Source organism: Ranitomeya variabilis, chromosome 4 (assembly GCF_051348905.1).
Source record: "Ranitomeya variabilis isolate aRanVar5 chromosome 4, aRanVar5.hap1, whole genome shotgun sequence".
Classification (NCBI taxonomy): domain Eukaryota; kingdom Metazoa; phylum Chordata; class Amphibia; order Anura; family Dendrobatidae; genus Ranitomeya; species Ranitomeya variabilis.
The window spans coordinates 32,182,828-32,206,828 of NC_135235.1; the positions used below are offsets into that span (position 1 = coordinate 32,182,828).

Genomic DNA, 24,001 nt, shown 5'->3' on the forward strand with positions numbered 1-24,001 from the left:
ATTAGAAATGTAGTATAGTTTTTCTGATTCACTATGTCTGTTTCCTGATGTGCAGGTATTACAGGACCTTAGGTATCCATGGTTACAACTAATGACATATTGACAATTAGTTAGCTAGTTGACCACTGATATAATGACAATTAGCTAGTTGCTAGTGGTCGTAATCATGTGCAGGCATTGCAGGACCTTAGGTCTCCATCGTTACGACCACTGATATAATGACAGTTAGCTAGTTGCTAGTGGTCGTAATCATGTGCAGGCATTACAGGACCTTAGGTCTCCATGGTTACGACCACTGATATAATGACAATTAGCTAGTTGCTAGTGGTCGTAATCATGTGCAGGCATTGCAGGACCTTAGGTCTCCATGGTTACGACCAGTGATATAATGACAATTAGCTAGTTGCTAGTGGTTGTAATCATGTGCAGGACCTTACGTTTACGACCACTAACAACTAGCTAACTGTCACTAAATAAATAAATGGATGGTTGATACCATGGATACCTAAGGTCCTGCACATGAGGAAAGAGACATAGCGAATCAGAAAAACTATACTACATTTCTAATTGGAGATATTTGCTAATATTATTACATCTACTACGTATTGGTATAGGATTTTAGAGATGGGAATATCCCTTTTAAAGGGCACCGGTGTCAAGGTCTAGAATCCATCATCTCTTACCACCATCGTAAATGAGAACACAAGTTTATATCAGGGCAGGATCTATACTTTATACACCTGACTGTACTCAAGAGGCAAAGTGGCCGCCATGGGGCCCCTGGAGAAAAGTGGCCGATCCTTGGTTGGCTCCATCCTATTTGCTATTTCATGTTAAGAACCTGTGCCGGATTCCACCCTCAGGGGGATCTGCATCGGGTGCAGACAAAGGAAGTGGGCGATGGACCTAAGGCCGGCGTCACACTCAGCGTAAGACAATACGGTCCGTTTTTTACGGCCGTAATACGGAGAAATGTTCCCAAAATAGTGATCCGTATGTCATCCGTAGGCAGGGTGTGTCAGCATATTTTGCGCATGGCATCCTCCGTATGGCATCTGTACTGCGATATTTTCTCGCAGGCTTGCAAAACCGACATCTAATGGATTTATGTGCTCAAATGTTCGTTAAAACATACCGTATATACAGTATATATATGTCATTGAGACACATATATATATTCTGTATTTAGATTTAATTCAGCGCGATATATGTGAAAAGCCGGTAATTCAATTGCCGGCTTTTCATTTCTCCTTCACAAACCCGACAGGATATGAGACATGATTACATACAGTAAACCATCTCATATCCCTTTTTTTTGCATATTCCACACTACTAATGTTAGTAGTGTGTATGTGCAAAATTTCGGCGCTGTAGCTGCTAAAATAAACGGTTAAATGGCGGAAAAAATTGGCGTGGGCTCCCGCGCAATTTTCTCCGCCAGACTGGTAAAGCCAGTGACTGAGGGCAGATATTAATAGCCTAGAGAGGGTCCATGGTTATTGGCCCCCCCTGGCTACAAACATCTGCCCCCAGAAAAGGCACATCTGGAAGATGCGCCTATTCTGGCACTTGGCCTCTCTCTTCCCACTCCCTGTAGCGGTGGGATATGGGGTAATGAAGGGTTAATGCCACCTTGCTATTGTAAGGTGACATTAAGCCAGATTAATAATGGAGAGGCATCAATTCTGACACCTATCTGTTGTGAAATTGGATTTTGGGCTCCCCCGGTGGCCACTGGTGGAATTGAACTTGTGTGCATCATCCCCTCTGTTCACCTGTTCCCATCAGGATGTGGGAGTCGCTATTTAACCTTGCTCCTCTGTCACTTCCATGCCGGTCAACATTGTAATCAGAAGCCTTTCTGTGCATGTTCCTGCTACCAGACAACTTCCAGCTAAGTCGGACTTTTGTCCTTGTTTGTTTTTTGCATTTTGTTCCAGTTCACAGCTGCAGTTTCGTTTCTGTGTCTGGAAAGCTCTTGTGATCTGAAATTGCCACTCTGATGTTATGAGTTAATACTAGAGTCTTAAAGTAATTTCAGGATGGTGTATTGATAGGGTTTTCAGCTGACCATGAAAGTACCCTTTCTGTCTTCCTGCTATCTAGTAAGCGGACCTCGATTTTGCTAAAACTATTTTCATACTACGTTTGTCATTTTCATCTTAAATCACCGCCAATATATGTGGGGGCCTCTGTCTGCCTTTCGGGGAAATTTCTCTAGAGGTGAGCCAGGACTATATTTTCCTCTGCCAGGATTAGTTAGTCCTCCGGCCGGCGCTGGGCGTCTAGGGATAAAACGCAGGCTACGCTACCCGGCTACTGTTAGTTGTGCGGCAGGTTTAGTTCATGGTCAGTTTAAGTTTCCATCCTTCCAAGAGCTAGTTCCTATGTATGCTGGGCTATGTTCTCTTGCCATTGAGAACCATAACACCTATCCATTATTAATCCAATTGTATGAAAGGGTTAAAAAACACACACACATTATTAAAAAGTATTTTAATGAAATAAACACACAGGTTGTTTTAATATTTTATTGCTCTCTCAATCCACCTGAAGACCCTCGCTTGGCAAAATAATAAACCAACAATATACATACCTTCTGATGAACTGTCATGTCCCACGAAGTAAATCCATCTGAAGGGGTTAAATCATTTTACAGCCAGGAGCTGTGCTAAAGCACTCGCTCGTGCCTGTAAACCCCGGGTGCTGAAAGGAAAGCTGGGTGATCTGTACTTACCTTGAGTCGCGGTGAGGCGCCCTCTGCTGGATGAACTCATATGAACTCAAGCGTGGGAACTTTTCCAAGGCTCCAGTTCATGAGTTCATCCAGCAGAGGGCGCCTCACCGCGACTCAATGTAAGTACAGATCACCCACTCTGGGGGAGAAAATTGCGCGGGAGCCCACGCCAATTTTTTCCGCCATTTAACCCTTTATTTTAGCAGCTACAGCACCCAAATTTTTCACATACACACTACTAACATTAGTAGTGTGGAATATGCAAAAAAAAAGGGATATGAGATGGTTTACTATATGTAAACCATGTCTCATATCATGTCGGGTTTGTGAAGGAGAAATGAAAAGCCGGCAATTGAATTACCGGCTTTTCTCACTAACACCGCTGCGTATTTCTCGCAAGTCACACTGCTGGTCCGTGTGGAATCCGTATTTTTCTCGCCCCCATAGACTTTCATTGGCGATTTTTTTGCGCAATACGGTGACAAACGCGGCATGCTGTGATTTTCTAAGGCCGTACAAGACCGTATATTACGGATGCGTAATATACGGCAGATATGAGCTGAGCCATAGAGATTCATTGGGCCGTGTGTAATGCGAATTTTACGGACGTATTTTATGCGCTCTTACGTCCGTAAAACTCGCTAGTGTGACGGCGGCCTAAGGGTCAAGAAGGGGGAAACAAACACCATGCCCTTCAGTCCTGGTGACCAAACCCAGCACTATAATAACAGTTCCATTTCGGTGCCCCCTTTATTCTATATGTCACCCATCTTACAACTCTCATCATTGCCTTCACACAAGTTTTAGCCCTGTATTTTGGGGTAAAAAAACACACCACTGACAAATTTTTGCCAAGAGTCAAGAGGGAAATATTAAATATAGGACAGACAACTATGTTTTTTCCTACGCCTTTTTTTTTTTCACTTTACCTGTGTTTTCTGCTTTTTTTTTTTTGGGGGGGGGGGTTATTTTTTCCCAAAATTGGAGCATGTTTTAGGTGTAGCATTTTAGTGACTTTTTTTTTTTTTTTTTTGCATGAAGCGTTTGTAGCCCGTTTGACATTACCAATCATTTACCAATTACCAATAATTAAATGGTGCTATAATAATAAATAATGTGACTTTATGAAAAGTTAGAAAATCACAATCTTTGATGGTTAAAAATGCAAAAAAACACATTACACTATAACAAAGAAAAAAATGCCAAAAGCTGCTACATCTTTTTTTTTTTTCAAAACTGGACCAAAAAAAGTCTGCCAAAAAAGACTGGGTATGTGCATAGAGATTTTAGAGGAGTTCAAAAACCAAGAGTTTTTGAAGCAGAAACCACTTACGGAAACTCCTTTTTTTGAAGAGTTTTGCAACAGTTTTTTTTTTTCCTAATTGATCTCTGCAACAGTTTGATTTGGCAGTAACTAGTTTGGAGATATTTCTCTAAGGATCAGCTTAAAAAAAGAGTCGTGAACTTTCTTTTTTCCCCTTAAGTTTTTCAAATCCTGAAACAAACAAACAAGAAAGCTCAACAAACCTCCTCATATGACCAGCAAAGTGGATTTCCCATAGACATAAATTAGGCTATGTGCACACAACCTCCGTAAGACGCCGGCGAAGCTGCTTTAGATCAGAGCTGGGCGTCTTTTTCCCGAGACGTCTTCACTGGCAGTTTTGCCATACTTTTTCTTTGGTGGCTCCTTCACCTGCATCATTTTCTTATCCTTTCAACTACACAGCAGAATGCGTGACTTCCCCCAAAGAGAGAACATGTTACTTCTTTTAACCACCTCACGGTTTCAGTGCCTTGAAGAGTTTGAAAGAAGTAATAAAAGTTGGAACATGTGCACAGCAATATCCTTTTTACATTGCGGTGCACTATATTAATTTTTTTGCGGTGGCTTTTTAGGCTGAATCTGCTTGTAAAAACCCATTTGTGTGCACATATCCTTAGAAAAGTTTTGCAAGACTTTTTGAAGAAGATCTGTTAAAAAAAAACACTTTAAAAAATACTCAGTGTGAAAACATCCTAAGAGCATGTGCACTCAATGTTGGAATCTGCTTAAAAATTGTGCTGTAATAAAAGAAAAGAATGAACGAAATGTTAAAACGACTTTAATCCGCACACGTTCCGTGTTCAGAAACTTAGAAGCGATTAAAAGAAGTAACAAGTACATGCTTCGGGCAGCTTTGTTTGGAAAGTCTTTATGCGGAGTTTACGGAGCAGAAACTCTACGTTTTTGAGATTTGGAAAGTTTCCGCCCAGCATTTGCTTCAAAAACTTCTCATAAAACTTTCTATGCATCCTGAAGGAAACCTCTCCAAAACTAGGCTCTCTCCAATCAAAAGGGTGAAAAAGAAAAACTTAAGGAAAAAAATAATAATCTTCCAGGATTCTTCAAAATCACTGCAAGAAACTAAAAACTCCAAAAATTCTCAGTTTCCTAAAGTGTTTTCTGTTCCATTCCAAAATAAAATTGCACAAAGCCATATAAAAAGGATGAAAAATAAAATCTGATTTTTAATGGGAGAAGGTCACTTTTCTTATTTTCCTAAGGCAATCTGAGCACTCCAGAGCAAACGTTGTCCCCTGGTGTCTACTAGATCCCAGGGTGACCTTTCGGTTCTGAAAATCTTACGTATCACCTTTGTCACTGCCACCAGAGAACCCTTTTCCTGCTGGAATTCAATGTATCCATTCATTCACTTAAGTAGCACTTGGAGCTTCCTAAGACTCTAATTAGCTACAAAGAAGGGCATGTGAAGCCGCTCGTTTACTGGCGGGACCCCTCGAGTCCCAGCTGCGGGACCACCATAGGCGTCATGGGTCTGATTGACATGTCGTAAAGATCTGAAACATTTCATAGACAGGCCCGTGAAAAATGCAGAAAATATCATAATAAACCTATAAAGTTGGTCGCATGAGATAAGAAAACATGGCTGCTCTTTTTTTTTTATTATTCTTTTTTTGCATGGGGTGTACAGGAGAATGAGAAATGTAAGAATTCTAAGGGCTGTCCCACACGTCCAGATAATTCCGGTACCGGAATAAATCGGTACCGGAGTTATCCGTGTCCGTGTGCCTGGGAACTCACGGAGGCCATACGTGCGGCACACGTGTGCCGCCCGTATGGCGAGTGGGTACCACACGGAGCGTGTGGTACCCACTCTGCATGGTGCTGAAGCTGCGATTCATATCTTCCCTGCAGCAACGTTTGCTGTAGAGAAAATATGAAGAATAGTGTTTAAAATAAAGATCCATGTGTCCGCCGCCCCCCCACCCCCTGTGCGCCCCCCCGCTGGTCAGAAAATACTTACCCGCTCCCTCGCTGCTTCCTGGTCTGGCCGCGGCTTCTCCTGCATGCGGTCACGTGGGCCCGATCATTTACAGTCATGAATATGTGGCTCCACCTCCCATAGGGGCGGAGCCGACTATTCATGATTGTAAATGATCGGCCCCACGTGACCGCATACAGTAGGAGGCGCGGCCAGACCAGGAAGGAGCGAGGGAGCGGGTAAGTATTTTCTGACCAGCGGGGGGGTGCACAGGGGGTGGGGGGGCGGCGGACACATGGATCTTTATTTTTAACACTATTCTTCATATTTTCTCTATAGCAAACGCTGCTACAGGGAAGATATGAATCGCGGCTTCAGCACCATGTGGGGGGGACAGCGCTTACTGTAGCGCTGTCTCCTGCACGCACACGGACCCCAGACGGAGAATGTCCGTGTGAGGTCCGTGTTTTACGCGGACCCATTGACTCTATTGGGTCCGTGTAAAACGTGCGCTCCCACGAACACTGACATGTCTCCGTGTTTGGCACACGGAGACACGGTCCGCAAAAAATCAATGACATCTGAACAGATGCATTGATTTTTATGGGTCTACGTGTGTCAGTGTCTCCGGTACGTGAGGAAACTGTCACCTCACGTACCGGAGCCACTGACGTGTGAAACCGGCCTAAGAGAAAGCTTCACCTTTGAAATTAAGTAGGCAGAAATATAAATTATATTATAACAGATTTCCTCAAGGTAAAAAAAAAACAATCAAAGTAACCTTTAGGCTATGTGCACACGATGCGGATTTGCTGCGGATCCGCAGCGGATTTTTCCAGCAGAAATGGTGCAGAACCGCACTGTGATGTACAGTACAATGTTATTCAATGGGAGAAAAAAAAGCTGTGCAGATGGTGCGGAAAAATCAGTGCGGAATTGCTGCGGATTTCAAAGAAGTGCATGTCGCTTCTTTTGTGCGGATCTGCAGCGGTTCTGCACCCCTCCATGATAAAAATCCGCAGTGGCAAAAACAGCAGAACATTCGCACAAATTCCGCATAAAAACCGCACAAAATCAGCATAAAAACTGTGGCAAACCCGTGGCTGCGGATTCTGCCAAGAGATGAGGATTTTGTGCAGAAAATTCTGCTCCTCTTTTCCTACGTGTGCAGATAGCCTGAAGCTTCATTCACAAGTTGCAGCCACAAAAACTGCAAAGTTGCAGTCCTGCAATGTTGCAACGTGTGAACACGGACTGATAAAGAATTTAAAAAAATGGTGCCAACCACTTAATACAGTAATGTATACAGCAGTTGTCGCTTTGTTTCTTCCCTTTCAGCTATTTGTGTTGTTGTCTGATGAAAACACAAATATTTGGAAAGGGTGATGGCAGAATTAGGCTATGTGCACAGGCTGCGGATTTTGCTGCGGATCCGCAGCGTTTCCGCAGCTGCGGATCTGCAGCGGTTTCCCATGCATTTACAGTACCATGTAATGCTATGGGAAATGAAATCTGCAGTGCACATGCTGCGGAAAAAAAAGCACGGAAACGCAGCGGTTTATTTTCCGCAGCATGTGAATTCTTTGTGCGGAATCCGCAGCGGTTTTTCACCTGCTACAATAGGAAACTGCAGGTGAAAAACCGCAATAAAAACCGCGATAAATCCGCAGTAAAAACCGCAGCGGTTTTGCACTGCGGATTTATCAAAACAGCTGCGGAAAATTCCGCAATGGAATCCGCAGCGTGTGCACATGGCCTTAGTCACCTGTCGCTTGGTCAAAGGTCCCTTTATGTTGCAGCGTAGACCAAGTGAATGGTACTCTGGGGTATCGCGACAAGCAAGTCGTAAGGGATCCAACTCATTCCACATGTGTCGGACTTGCTCGTTGCGATACCGTGCAGGTTGCAATGAAACCCCATTCTCATCTCGCTATGCTGCAATTTAGCAGTGATTTATATTTGGCAACATTGCCGTATAGCCCCCAAACTAAAAGTACAGGGTGGTCCAAAAGTAGGTGGAGAGTATGTGTAATAGGGTTATAAAGGGGGAGATTTATCAAACATGGTGTAAAGTGAAACTGACTCATCTGCCCCTAGCAACCAATCAGATTCCACTTTTCATTCTTCACAGACTCTTTGGAAAATGAAAGGTGGAATCTGATTGGTTGCTAAGGGCAGATGAGTCAGTTTCACTTTACCTCATGTTTGATAAATCTCCCCCTTCATAACCCTATTACACATACTGTCCACCTACGTTTGGACCACCCTGTATACAAAGGGTCAGAATTGTGGGGGGAAAGCAACATCTGCACAAGGGGTTAAAGTTTTTTGACCACCTCAGACCGGAGAGATCTTGCCGCGCTCTCATAGATGGGTGCGGCACTTTATGACTAAAATATAAAAAGATGGGAACTTTTTTATGGCAACAAGAAACGTGTAATTACAGCCAGTGAGTTTCTCCGAACTCGGGACACCGCGCCGGATATTCTCATTTAGCTTTGATTGCTACGTTCAGAATAACATTACTGCTTTTAAGAAACTCCAAATCTATAAAATGCAAAAGAAAAAAAATAAAAGAACCCAAAAACAAATTCTTACGGCTATGAACACAAGGAGTCAATTTTCGGAGTAGAAATTCTCATAAACTATAAGTTTTTGAAGAGTTTTGAAATTTGGGGGAGGATGCGCAGAGCTTCTGCTCAGTATCTGCTCCAAAAACAAACGAAAAAACTCCGTGTGTAAAAGGGTTGTCCGGCTTTGGGGCACAAGTTGGCAGTCATTCTATGTGACTGCAGGCTTTTGAATCCTCATAGTGTGCAGTGTGCGCACTGTCAGAAATCTTCAGTGCCGGAGATGGGAGCGGCAGGCCCGTGACCACAGGTAGGCAATTTGCATACATGCAGTCACGTGCAGACTAGACTTGTGCAGTCTCGCTCAATATAAGTGCATTGAGTGAGGCTGGAAACGTCTAGTGGGAATGTGGCTGGGAGTATACAAAATGCATACTTCCGGTCACATGTCAGCCCCGGGGAATCCTGATAGCGTGCACTGTGTGCGCACTGAGGATTCAAAAGTCTGCAGTCATATAAAGTGACTGCAGACTTGTACCCCAAGGCTGGGAAATTGTGTCACCTTCTGCTGCTTTCCAGGGGTGACAGTCTGGATCAGTAGCATGGATGCTCCACTGGTCTGAACTGTGCACGCTCCCAAGCTGGTCAGCTTCAGAACAGCGCTTGCAACTTAAACAGCTTGTAAGAGCTGCTCTCTTTCCCTAGGAGACTGGCCATCCCGGCTAAACTGCAGAGGTGGTCGGTAACCTTGACAATGAGTAGTGAACAATCAAATTAAAAAACTCACCATTCTCCAGAACGAAGAGAAGAGGTAAATTGCCCTTTTTACCCATGTAAGAAGTTGAGACAACAACCCCTTTAATATTCTTTTGTTTTAGATACATTTCTCCCTTCTCACAAACCTTCGCTCTCTCTAGCTGTCAGGATGCTGGCTGCAGCAGGAGCCTCCCCCACTTCTAAACTTCCCCGTAATTCATCCACCATCAGGGTCACTGTATTATGGGACGATATTGAGAAAGTATTAAAAGGAAGTTGTGAGTTTACAACCTTGATATTTGTTCGTTTTTCAGTTCTTCTCCAGATTTCGGCCATTCGTTGCCTTTCCTGCTGCACGTGGAGCCAATTACATAACATTTTCCTTGATGGAATAAAGTTTATGGAGCATTTATCATGCAGAGTATAACAGAGATCAGCAGAAGGCCCCGGAAAGGTGCGTTGGGGCCACATCCTGCCCACTCGCCATGAGTCAACCTGCAAACAGCTGGGAAATAAGCGCAGGTTTTCCTTTACCTAAAGTGATCATTATCAGCTGATAAATGCCGGCAATAAACCTTCTACTCATTGAGACAAGTAATGGCCGACGTGAAAAGGTCAAATCTGTGATTTGTGCTTTTATGAGATAGTCTGGGATTGCAGTATATTAATGAGGTGCAGATTTTCAAGCAAAATAATAAGGGATTTATTAACATATTTATTCTAGTTTTCTGGAAAAAATAATCCACAAAATACAGAATTTATTCCAGAGCCAGGTTTACATGAATGTGCCGGAAAGAGAAGGAGCAAAGGCAATAGGATGGATGATTTACTACTTCTGGGCATGTTCTGATCTGCACAAAGGTTATAGTACAGGAGGAGGAGGAGGAGGTGAGCTGTGATATCAGCTATTGTGGAGGTGTAATCAGTCATTGTACAGGAGGAGGAGGTGAGCTGTGATATCACCTATTGTGAATGGTAGATCCTGTGTTATCTACTGTATATAGAGGTGTTATCAGTCATTGTACAGGAGGAGGAGGTGAGCTGTGACATCACCTATTGTGAATGGTGAATCCTGTGTTATCTACTGTATATAGAGGTGTTATCAGTCATTGTACAGGAGGAGGAGGTGAGCTGTGACATCACCTATTGTGAATGGTGGATCCTGTGTTATCTACTGTATATAGAGGTGTTATCAGTCATTGTACAGGAGGAGGAGGTGAGCTGTGACATCACCTATTGTGAATGGTGGATCCTGTGTTATCTACTGTATATAGAGGTGTTATCAGTCATTGTACAGGAGGAGGTGAGCTGTGACATCACCTATTGGGAATGGTGGATCCTGTGTTATCTACTGTATATAGAGGTGTTATCAGTCATTGTACAGGAGGAGGAGGTGAGCTGTGACATCACCTATTGTGAATGGTGAATCCTGTGTTATCTACTGTATATAGAGGTGTTATCAGTCATTGTACAGGAGGAGGAGGTGAGCTGTGACATCACCTATTGTGAATGGTGGATCCTGTGTTATCTACTGTATATAGAGGTGTTATCAGTCATTATACAGGAGGAGGAGGTGAGCTGTGACATCACCTATTGTGAATGGTGGATCCTGTGTTATCTACTGTATATAGAGGTGTTATCAGTCATTGTACAGGAGGAGGTGAGCTGTGACATCACCTATTGGGAATGGTGGATCCTGTGTTATCTACTGTATATAGAGGTGTTATCAGAAATTGGAGCGCCCCCACGTACAAGGGCAATGGGGTACTCGGCACCGGGTCCTTCGGTTCGGGGAATGTCACGGTGGCCCAACCCGGTCCGTGGCCCTTTGAGGGGCGCCCAATAAAAGGGATAGTTTGTATGGTGTTCGTGACGCCACCTGTGGTATTCGGTCAGGGTGACCGACGCTGCTTAGGAGTCCGCTGGGGTGATGTTATGGCAGCTAGATGGTATACCTTCCCACAGGTGAAGTGTATCCCCAGGGCTTCCCAGAAGTGTGGGTGGTGATGGTGGACGATATAAGGCGCGGTGAATAACGAGGACACAAAGGTTGCAGTCTCTTTACCTTTTACTGGAAGCTTCAGCATCCACAGTCCAGGGTACAGACCACAGGGCACGCAGAGTCCGGCCGGTCCGAAGGCAAATCCAGAGTCCCCTTATCCAGGTGGAAATCAGTAGCCTTCCTCTAGTGCCTGTGTGTTGTAGTACCTCTCTGCTGAGCAACTCGGTAAGGTCCTCACAACTGTTGTAGATGTTCTAGATGTTGTTTCTTCCTCTGTCCCCCAGATGGTATGGATAGGACAAACCCGTATGACTGGGATGGCCTGAGGCTTGTTTATAGGGACCCTAGAGACGCCCCAACCCCCACAATTTGCCACCGTGTCTTCCTAGGTATTAAGGTCGGGCAGCCAACTTGGAATTGACTGTCCTGCCGGTCTCTGAAGTAATGCGTAGAGTCAATTACTCCCTCGGTGTTCCGGCCTCCGGCTACGCGCCTCAGAAGGAGGCTGCCTGTCTAGGGGCAGAACTCCTCCCGGTGTTTTCTCCTAGTGCCGTGATCTCGTTTCTCACTCTTTACAACACAGTTCTCTTCGTGTCCTTTCTTAGGATGCTGCCGCACGTGGGGCAGGCGCAGCTCCGTAGCTTTCTATCTCGCTAGGCCTCTGTCAGGATCCCACCCCTGACAGGGACCCTCTGTCTGCAGCTCAGATGTTCCTCCTTTTCCCCCTGTCTGCCTGACAGGTCCTCTCTGGGTCAAACCCAGGTAGCGTCTCTCCAACTTTCTATCCAACCCACCAGTTTTACCCGTGTGTAAGCAGTGCCCTACTAGATAGGAGCATAGCTCCCCCTGGTGGATTGGAGTGTGAAGTGTAGTGTATGTTTGGTGATACCTGGAAGGACGGACTCCTTTCTTACCTATGGACGTAATATCACTCCCCCTGGTGGAAGAATGACATTACTGTAACGACCAGGACTCTGGGGCGCTGCATCATTGTACAGGAGGAGGAGGTGAGCTGTGATATCACCTATTGTGAATGGTGGATCCTGTGTTATCTACTGTATATAGAGGTGTTATCAGTCATTGTACAGGAGGAGGAGGTGAGCTGTGACATCACCTATTGTGAATGGTGGATCCTGTGTTATCTACTGTATATAGAGGTGTTATCAGCCATTGTACAGGAGGAGGAGGTGAGCTGTGACATCACCTATTATGAATTGTGGATCCTGTGTTATCCACTGTATATAGAGGTGTTATCGGTCATTGTACAGGAGGAGGAGGTGAGCTGTGACATCACCTATTGTGAATGGTGGATCCTGTGTTATCTACTGTATATAGAGGTGTTATCGGTCATTGTACAGGAGGAGGAGGTGAGCTGTGATATCACATATTGTGAATGGTGGATCCTTATCCACCGTATATTTGGTTGTTACTTTTCACTGTAATCCTTTCTGTGATGATAAAACTTTTGGACAGCCCTCTGTACAGAACAGAATGCGTGGGTCTAGTTTTAGGCTTTGTGGCTAGTGTGAACATTTGAAGATTTTTGAAGTTCAGAAACATGAACCTATATGTACAGTGACTATGTATGAAATTTGGAGCTGACGATAACCAAGTCAACAGTGAAAATGGTAACAACTAATAGACCGCCCATAGAGTTAAATGGGGTTTCCATCACTCGCTGACTAGAAGTAAATGGTGCTGTAGATGACCATGCACATTACTGCTCAGGGGCCGATGGACCCCCAGTATCAGGATCAATGAAGGGTCCAAGTGGTTGGGCCCCCAGCGATCATACATTATCACTTATTCTTTTAATGTATTTAGTGGGACAACCCTCTGACCATTAATGCTTTATTTTCCCTCCAGTCACCAGAATTCAGATTATAAAGAACCCAGTAGATGTCAGAGGACGAGCCATGTCCTGAGTGTGAAGACCGGAGGATCAGTCCGCAGAACAGAGGAGTATGAGCCATGCCGGTGCGGACTGACTTTATACGGAGGAGACCCCAATACAGAAGTGTTTGACTTGTCAGATCAAAGCTGTCGATAAACTGATGATCGGGTGAGATGAGGATAATGGCCGGCTCCATTGTGATGACTCAGGCACACGACATTACTGTAGTCAGGGAGTAATTGCAGCAGCTGCAACATCAGAGAAAACGCTGCATTATCCAGGTGTTTGCCATCGCCCGCAGCATGAGCAATCGGGAATGTTAATTTGAGGATGGGTCGTTTGTAGGGTTGTGTTTAATTAAAAGAGAAAAATCAATGACGGTCTATACGTGACCACAGATCAGCGCTTCAAGAGGAGAATATCTCTAATTCACCCATGAGAAAAAAAAACCCACAGAGACAGAGGAGTGGACGTGTGTATACAGGTAAAGGGGGTCACCTACTAAAATTCTGTGCTGATACATTACTTTATATATTTTTGGGGTTTTGCTCCTTTTTTCAGATTACAGACATATTAATAGTAGCTTTAAAAGACATTTACTAGCAGCCACCACTAGGGGGAGCTAAGTGCATACTGTCTTCATATGGATTTCAATGAATTCATAGTATACAGAGCGCTCATAAGCTCCCCCTAGTGGTCACTATAGGCAGCAGAAATGTCTTGATTTAGTAAATATTTCCTATAAGCACAATTGCATGATATTTACAGATTTGACGATTGAGACCCCACCGGTCATGAAAATGAGGGTATACTTTAGTCTCTTGTGGTGCAACCACCACTCCAATCAACCGGGTCCTGCGAATCGATTCGCTCTAACTCTAGTGCCAATTTTGGGGACTCCTGCACAGGAGGTGTACCCCATTTATTACCACATGTGCCATGGAATTGATCAAACCACAGAGCACTCTAAAATGTCGCACAAGAAACCTTCTGGGGGCGCTGCTATCCAAAAGGTATAAACAACACTTTGCACCAATCCAATCCTAGCCAATTCTTCAGGTATGTCCGAGAGGTTCCAAAAATAAAAAAAAGGAAGACCTCCTGGTTTCCATGAAGAATTGGAAAATCTTCTAAAACCAATGTTCCCCAATTAAAATCCTCAAGACCCACCAACAGGTCATGCTTTCATGATTTCCTTAGATATTTCAATTACCTGGGCAATACTTGTCACGGGTTTAGCGCGACAGAGAGGAGCCAAATGACTGCAGTGTCTGATTTCACACACTCGTGCATTAATTAGAAGCATTTCACCATCATTTTAAACAGAGCAGGTTTCTGCTAGCAGTGCAGGGGTTAATTTGTACAGTTAAGAGCTCCTGGAAGCTTTCCTGCTTTGATGTTCTCAGCTGTTTAGTGTTGGGCACTCCCCTCTGCTATATATACTTGCCTCTGGCAAGCAGGCATTGCCAGTGTTAGTTTTATACTGCCTGGTTCTGGAGTTGGAGGTGTTGGTTGTTTGAGGAGGTGTTTGGAGTGAAGACTGTTGCTTGGTGATTTGTCTGTGCATATGCTCATTCTCTCCTCTTTGGTTTTCCCTTCCTTTCCTTCCCGGTGTCTCACTCTGTTGTTTGTGAGTGCATATTTGTATGACATTTATTCTCATTTATCCCTGTACATCTTCCCTTGTTAATCTGGTTTGTGTATTCTTAAACACTACAACTCCTCACTTCCCAGGGTGGGGGAGGGACAGATGAGGGCTGATATAGGAGCATTTTCAACATCAAATCCGGGGAACAGGGATAGCTAGGGAGCCCCTAATTTTAGGGATAGGGAAGGAGTCAGATCATGAAAACATGATCTGTTTGTGGATTTTCAGGATTGGAGTTGGGGAACACTGGTCTAGAAGATTTGCCAATTCTTCCTGGAAACCAGGAGGTCTCACATTTTGTTTTCCAGGATCCACTCGGACATTCCTGAAGAATTGGTTAGGTTAGGATTGGACTGGTGGTGATAAGTGTTTTTTTAATGGTAAATATCCATATTTATGCAATGAAAAGGAGCTCTCTATCCCCAAAATCGATCTCTGGTCACAATAAAGAAATAACGGGAACATAACTTTTACCTATTTAGATGCAAATAAGCCAAAAGGAAAAAGGCGGACATGACGCACCTTATTTACACCTGGGTTTAAAAGTTTATCAAAAATTAAATCTGAACAATCTTTTCGCAAAAATATTAAATGTATTGCCCGAGCTTGAGAAGAAGTTGTTCCCACCTATTGAAACAGCTGGAGGTTGCCTTTGGCAAAAACACATCTGACACTTCTCGGGCTAATTGCCTAAAACACCTATAATTGTGCGCCAGTAACACTGGGGGAAACAAAACTTCTCCGAGAAAATAAATACGACATAAAATTAGTGCTGGAACTCACAGATCTGCCCAAAATACACACAGACATGTGAAGAAAGGGTCCTGCCAAAGAAACATTAGCCCCCCAAAAACCCGCCAGGAGGTAGGAAGGTAGAAAACAGTACACCGGAACCGGAGTGCGGGCCGGCGGTGACACGAGGCGGTGCTCGATGGGACGAGTACTACAGCAGATGGGTTGTAGCTCGGAAACAGCGGAGGTGCAGGAAGCAGCGGAGGATTGGATTACTCCGTGTAGATCGCTCGGGGCAGGTGAGATCCCCCACAGTGAGTGACGCTACCGTGTGAGAGGCGGCACTGCCATCATGGCTCCCACTGTGCAGTCACACATCCTGAGACTACGGATCATGGAAGCACTCATCAAAGCGACCTACTCGTTTCCACCCGGCGCCATCAGCAACAAACCACAATAATTATCCCACTGGTTGATAATGATCAGCAGATTGAAGGTCCTATCACACACAAAGCTTTTTGTGGCGTTTTTCTACACAGTTTCCAAATGCGCATCATGATGTTCTGCAGCAGCTGAGGTGTCTTATGATGTTCTGCAGCAGCTAAGGTGTCTTATGATGTTCTGCAGCAGCTGAGGTGTATTATGAGGTTTTGCAGCAGCTGAGGTGTATTATGAGGTCCGGCAGCAGCTGAGGTGTATTATGAGGTTCTGCAGTCCCTGAGGTGTATTATGAGGTTCTGCAGCAGCTGAGGTGTATTATGAGGTTCTGCAACAGCTGAGAAGTATGATGTTCTGCAGTAGCTGAGGTGTATCATGAGGTTAGGTGGCAGCTGAGTTGTATTATGAGGTTCTGCAGCAGCTGAGGTGTGTATTATGAGGTTCTACATCAGCTGAGGTGTGTACTATGGGGTCATTCAGCAGCTTAGGTGTGTATTATGAGGGTCTATAGCAGCTGAGATGTGTATTATGAGGTTCTGCAGCAGCTGAGGTGTGTACTATGTGGTTATTCATCAGCTTAGATGTGTATTATGTATTATGAGTATTTTGAGGTTCTGCCGCAGCTGAGATGTGTATTATGAGGTTCTGCAGCAGCTGAGGTGTGTATTATGAGGTTCTGCATCAGCTGAGGTGTGTACTATGGGGTTATTCAGCAGCTTAGGTGTGTATTATGTATTATGAGTATTTTGAGGTTCTGCCGCAGCTGAGATGTGTATTATGAGGTTCTGCAGCAGCTGAGGTGTGTATTATGAGGTTCTGCATCAGCTGAGGTGTGTACTATGGGGTTATTCAGCAGCTTAGGTGTGTATTATGAGGGTCTATAGCAGCTGAGGTGTGTATTATGTGGTTCTGCAGCAGCTGAGGTGTGTATTGAGATGTTCTGCAGCAGCTGAAGTGTATTATGAGGTTTTGCAGCAGCTGAAAAGTATGATGTTCTGCAGCAGCTGAGGTGTGTATTATGAGGTCCTGCAGTCGCTGAGGTGTATTATGATGTTCTGTAGTAGCTGAGGTGTATCATGAGGTTAGGCAGCAGCTGAGGTGTATTATGAGGTTCAGCAGCAGCTGAGAAGTATGATGTTCTGCAGCAGTGGAGGTGTGTAATATGAGGTTCTGCAGTGACCGAGGTTTATTATGAGGTTCTGCAGCAGCTGAGGAGTATTATGTTCTGTAACAAATGAGGTATGTATTATGATGTTCTGCAGCAGCTCAGGTGTGTATGATGAGGTTCTGCAGCAGCTGAGGTGTGTATTATGAGGTTCTGCATCAGCTGAGGCGTGTACTATGGGGTTATTCAGCAGCTTAGATGTGTATTATGAGGGTCTATAGCAGCTGAGGTGTGTATTATGAGGGTCTATAGCAGCTGAGGTGTGTATTATGTGGGTCTGCAGCAGCTGAGGTGTGTATTGAGAGGTTCCGCAGCAGCTAAGGTGTATTATGAGGTTTTGCAGCAGCTGAGGTGTGTATTATGAGGTCCTGCAGCAGCTGAGGTGTGTATTATGATGTTCTGCAGTAGCTGACGTGTATCATGAGGTTAGGCAGCAGCTGAGGTGTATTATGAGGTTCTGCAGCAGCTGAGAAGTATTATGATGTTCTGTAGCAGTGGAGGTGTGTAATATGAGGTTCTGCAGTGACCGAGGTATATTATGAGGTTCTGCAGGAGCTGAGGAGTATTATGTTCTGTAACAAATGAGGTATGTATTATGATGTTCTGCAGCTGCGCAGGTGTTTATGATGAGGTTCTGCAGCAGCTGAGAAATGTTACTGTGAGGTTCTGCAGCAGAGGAGGTTTCCATCATGACTATCTGCAGTTGCTCGGACAGACTACTGTATAACACACTGTAGCTGCTGAAGAACTTCTTTTTGAAACATCAGTCAAAGAGTGTCCGTCGCAGTAGAAATAAATTCCAGCAATAGTGATGTGTGACGGGACGAGACACGCAGCGCACGCGGTGTGCCGCTCATCTGACCTCGGAATATCAGGGTTATTATTGACAATATTTTATAACACTGACATTGTGAGGTTCTAGGTGTCAGCGCCGGATCCTCACTGATACATGATCAGCAGTGATTAATGGGGAAGGATCTTTCCATCATCTTTACCATCTGGGATCAGACAGACGGGGGCGAGAAAGAAAATCAGCTACAGTTTGACGCATTAATGTCCCTTTTTTGGGTCCAGCGAAGTCTCTGAAGGAGACAAATTGGATCCTTTATTTCACCACGAACCTTAAATTACTCGCTCCCCGAAGATCGGCTTGATAGGGAATCTCATCAATAATTTGAGAATACAAATGAGAATGTCAGCCGTCCCCCCGCATAAGCCGCCAATCCCCCCGGGGGCCAAAGGTAAAGCGTAATCTTCATTATTAATGTAACGTCGGGGAGGAAAGAGAATAAATATTTCAGTAGGTGTCTTCATGGCTGTTTTACCCTCACAGCCGGGGCCCCCGGGATCCATTGTCGCCACATTAAAGCCCTAGGTGCATTAATTGTTCATTGTTTTTGTGATACATTTTTAGTAGAATCTACTCTTGACGAGACGACGTGTAATATCACATTCACGTTCTCTTTCCAAAGTAATGGACGTACCAGGAAATCTCCCCATGCATATGTCAAATGTACAATGCATACACTCGCCAGCGCCACTCTTGTCCAGTGGCCACGTCTGGTATTGCAGGATTCCGATGGGGCTTACTTTCAGATCTCAGCATAGGAGAAAAATTGATATTTGCTGTGACTCCCACCGATCACGAGAACGAGGTCCTGATTCTCTATTTTAATGGAGCATTGGTCGGGCGAGAAAGTGCTGCTCCGGCTAAAGAATGATCACTCGACCACCGCTCCATCCACATGGCGAATGAGGACCCTGTTCACATGATTGGTGGGGGGTCCCAGCAAGTTATCAACTATACTGTAGACAGGTAATAATTTACAATGTTGGTATGACCCTTTAAAGGAATTTTCTTAAGTTAGAAAGTGCACAATTTAAATGATGCAATACCAGACACAGCCTGTAGGCAAAAGGGGCGCCATTTCTTAAACAAAAAATAAATTGATATTCCCACCTTCTCCATTCATGCCTAAGTCACGGATAACAGCAACTGAGAATCAATACCATTAGTTTGGGCTCCACCTATATTTCTGTAAGTCTCATAGAAGGGAATAGGAGTCACAGAAACATTGTAGGTCAGCCCTGCCCGGCTACTTCTGTCTTGCTGAGAAAAATAAAAAACTTTAAGGCTCAAAAAACGTGACTGGACAAGAGAGAATAAATATGAAAAACATATTTACTCTACAGCTGATTGTATGTCAGTCTTTACTGTACAGATTCTGTTCATGAACCAGGAGTAACAGGATGTGTAGTGGTAAAGAAACGTGATTCTGGAACGGTCTGTAGTTTGACGAATTTTTCACATGAGATGGGTTTGCGGAGGATTTTCATGTTTTCCATGTGATTTTTTTTTTATGCAGATACATTTCACCCTACGGATTGCAAAAGGAAAACCTCGAAGTGTAAGGGTATGTGGACACGATGTGGGAAAAGCTGCGGATCCGCAGCGTTTCCGCAGCTGCAGGTTAGCAGCAGTTTCCCATGAGTCTACATTACAATGTAAACTTATGGGAAACAAAAACGCTGTGCACATGCTGCGGAAAAAACAGGCGGAAACGCAGCGGTTTACAATCCGCAGCATGTCACTTCTTTCTGCGGATTCCGCAGTGGTTTTACAGCTGCTCCTATGGAAAACCGCAATTGTAAAACCACAGTGAAAACCGCAGAAAAACCGCGGTAAATCTGCAGCAAAATCGCAGCGTTTTTGCCCTGCAGATTTATCAAATCTGCTGCGGAAAAATCCGCAGTGGACCAGAATACGTGTGCACATACCCTTAAAGTTTGCAACATGTTACGAGTTGAAGATTCACAATGCAAGTCAATTTCTGTACAGAAGCGATAGATGACATTTGAAATAATCTCATCCACTTTGCTCCCACTGTAATACGCTGCTGATTTTCCTCCTGCAAATTCTAGATAAAAAAAAATCTGCTGTGCATCCTCCATGTGCGAAAGATACATTAAGTGTTTTTATTGCATTCTCTTCTCTTCAGTGTTAGACCCTACGGAGATAGAAGACTTCTTACACTTCACATTTACAAAAAGAGACCGGACGGAATCAACATCAATTTCTGAACCGCAAACTCCAGATCATCGAAGGGAGGAAAGAAACGACATCTCTAGATAAATATCCCTCCTGGAGACACAGCAGACGGGAAAATATTTTATTAAGCTCGACCTGACATGAACCCAACTTCTTCACCCCTTGTGGTTCAGAACCTTATCTCTCCTGCTGTAAAGTGCAGGGTTTGTCCCAAAGTTGCCGAAACGTCTGAGGTCATGGCACGACCATCCATCGTACACCGGAGGAAACCAGAGAAGGCCGGGATATCACTCATCTGAGTATAATACATGTTATAAAAATACTTTTTCATCTTCATTCATTAAATATTTTTTTTTATCGGATAGTGGTCGTATTCGACCCCATGTTCATTATCTGTATCGTTAGGAATGTGCTCCAAAAAGTCCAAGTGTTAAAGCAAATGGTCCCTAAAGGTTTAATCTCAACATTAAAAAGTATCACTCATCCAAAGGGCTCCGAAATGCCCAGAATAGAGTGGTGGCCGCTCAGCTTTTTCCCGCAGTGCTTTTTTTGGGGGGCATGTGGGGTATTTCAGAGCCCCAGTTTTGGAATTTGTAGTGGTCCAAGTGGTTTGATAAGTGATCAGGCTTAATACTGGGAATAGCCCTTTAATTTGTAAGACACAGAAAATAGGGTTAGTTTTGCCAATTAGCAATGAACATCAGAGTGGAGGGTCCGCTATAGGGGATCCCTTCTTCAACCCAGACCTCAGAATCACTCTGTAAGAAAACCAGTTAAGGGAGAAAAATTGCCATACCTATAAAAAAACGGTTGTGTGTGGTGAGACAGAACAGTATTAATACTTGTCAATGGGACGGATGTGGATGAGATTGCAAAGAGCCAAGTGGGTGGTGCTATGCTATCAAAAACTCTCATTCACTTTTATAGAAGTTCCGGAAACAGCATAGCACGGCCGCTTAGTTGTTCCTTTTTTTCCATCTTCCTCTATTGCAAAACATGACAAACATATACAAGCGTATAGACATAGTCACGGCAGAAAGTGTTGGCACCCTTGACTGTGACTGTGGACAAAGGAACATCAAGATCTCTGGAGATGGAATTGTAACGTTGAGATTGTTCAACAATTTTTTTTTCTCTAGTCCTCAGACAGTTCTCTTCACCTCTTTTTGTTCTCCATGCTTGATGTGGCACACACAGACACACAATGCAAAGATTGTGTCAACTTTTCCCCTTTTTATCTGCTTTCAGGTGTGATTTTCATATTGTCCACACCTGTTACTGTTTGAACGAGCATCACGTGCTTGAAACAAAGTTGTTTACCCACAATTTGCGTATCCCCCCTACCTGATCTATCTATTTTGGTAAATGGCATCACGGTCTCTCCGGCACCTGAAATCCGCTGCCTCGGAGTAACTCTCGACTCTGTCCTGTCCTTCAAACTGCACGTCCAAACTCTTGCCACCACCTGTTGCCTCCAACTCAAAAATATTGACAGAATCTGTCCCTTCCTCAGCCCTCAATCTACTAAAACTCTTGTGCATGTTGTCATCATCTCCCGCATCGATTACTGCAACACCTCCTCTGTGGCCTCCCCGCTAACTCCCATGCACCACTCCATTCTGTCTGCTGCCTGGCTAATCCACCTCTCTCCTTGCTACTCCCCTGCTTCTCCCCTCTGCAAATCCCTCCACTGGCACCCAATCCAATTCCCCAACGAATCCAGTTCAAACTACTAACACTAATCTACAAAACCATCCACAACCTGTCCCCTCCCTATATCTCTGAACTAATGTCCCAATATCTTCCCTCACATAATCTCCGGTCCTCCCAAGACCTCTTACTCTCCTCCACACTTATTCATTCCTCACACAACCGCCTCCAAAATTTCTCCCGAATATCCACCATCCTCTGGAATTCCACACCTCAACACGTCCCATTATCCACCACCCTCGGATCCTTCAGACGGAACCTGAAAACCCATCTCTTCAGGAAAGCCTACAATAACCATTCTGCTGCCTCACCAACCACCCGAGCTGCCGCCTCACCACCACCCGAGCTGCCGCCTCATCACCACCAGAGCTGCCTCCTCACCACCACCCGAGCTGCCACCTCACCACCACCAGAGCTGCTGCCTCACCACCACCAGAGCTGCCGCCTCCCCACCACCACAGCTGCAGCCTCATCACCACCAGAGCTGCCGCCTCCCCACCACCAGAGCTGCCGCCTCACCACCACCCGAGCTGCCGCCTCACCACCACCACAGCTGCAGCCTCATCACCACCAGAGCTGCCGCCTCACCACCACCCGAGCTACTGCCTCACCACCACCAGAGCTGCCACCTCACCACCACCCGAGCTGCCGCCTCACCACCACCAGAGCTGCAGCCTCACCACCACCAGAGCTGCCGCCTCACCACCACCCGAGCTGCCGCCTCACCAACCACCAGAGCTGCAGCCTCACCACCAGAGCTGCCGCCTCACCACCACCAGAGCTGCAGCCTCACCACCACCCGAGCTGCTGCCTCACCACCACCCGAGCTGCCGCCTCACCAACCACCAGAGCTGCAGCCTCACCACCACCCGAGCTGCCGCCGCTTTCTCAACCTTCTGTCTCTTCCCCACTATCCCATAGAATGTAAGTCCGCAAGGACAGGGTCCTCTCCCCTCTGTACCAGTCTGTCACTGTAAACTTGTTTACTGTAAATGATATTTATGACCCTATATGTAACCCCTTTCTCATGTACAGCACCATGGAATTAATTGTGCTATATAAATAAATTAATTAATAATAATAAAGGTAAAGGTTTTTTTTGCGATGTTCCAATAAACACAAAGGAAATAAACATGTGTATAACAAATCATGTGTAATTGCAATACATTTCTAGGAGAAATACTTCATTTTCTGGAATAATTTCAAGGGGGACAACACTTTTGCCCATGACTATGTCTATACGCTTATATATATTTGCCATTTTTTGCATATAAAATTATGTCTATCATTAAAAGTTATCACCTATCGCCCACACAAAAAAGGGATTTCTTGTGGTTGGTGCAAAGTCACAAAGAAATAAAAAATACTATTTGCTTTACTCATTTTTTTTTATTAACAAGTGAAAACAAAAATCCAATGCAAAAGGTTAAAAATATTTTCTTAATCAGAATTTCTTTTGATGATTTGCAGTGAAAAATGTAGTAGAAATCCACTAATGCAATGTGATGTGACGAAGGTCACTGCGTTTTATGCACAATCTTTTTGCTTGTTTTTCTAACCAACCTGCTAAATTTGCATTGTCAGAGATGCACCCCGCCGAAGATCCAGGCACTGGCGCGCGTGCGGTTGGGAATGGTTGCTAAGACACTGAGGATGCCCAGCTGGAATTGTGACTAAGGCGTCTCGTTTGTGCATCAGTGAGCGAAGGACGGGAGCGCTCGGTGCGTTTATGATGAATCTCATCCTCGGTCAGATGCTCCCATTGGGATGAGAGATTGCGCACAAGATTATCAGACAAATGCACATCTCAGTCTGCAGGCTAATGAATCACTTCAGAGGTAATGATGGGGTCTGCCCACTCAAGAACTTGCAAAAAATAAAATAAAATATATACGGTATATATATAAATTAGTAAAAAAGTAATCTTTGGCCAAGTTTGCAGCAAAGTCAGAAGAATAAAAAAAGAAATCCTAAAAGAAACCCAGAATTTATACGAAATTCCATTTAAAGGGTTTTTCTCAAGATAAGTTATCT

The 24,001-nt window shown here is 44.5% G+C and overlaps 1 protein-coding gene and 1 long non-coding RNA gene across 2 annotated transcripts in view; one reads left to right on the plus strand and one right to left on the minus strand.

Annotated features, from left to right (window-relative positions):
* SLIT1 (slit guidance ligand 1) overlaps nucleotides 1-24,001 on the minus strand; it is a 366,291-nt gene that overhangs the window by 198,232 nt on the left and 144,058 nt on the right. The gene's annotated exons all lie outside the window — the stretch shown is intronic.
* On the plus strand, nucleotides 8,221-13,675 carry LOC143768356 (uncharacterized). The gene is made up of 3 exons (XR_013213822.1): nucleotides 8,221-8,377; nucleotides 9,644-9,783; nucleotides 13,198-13,675. It is a non-coding gene; the product is annotated as an uncharacterized LOC143768356 (long non-coding RNA).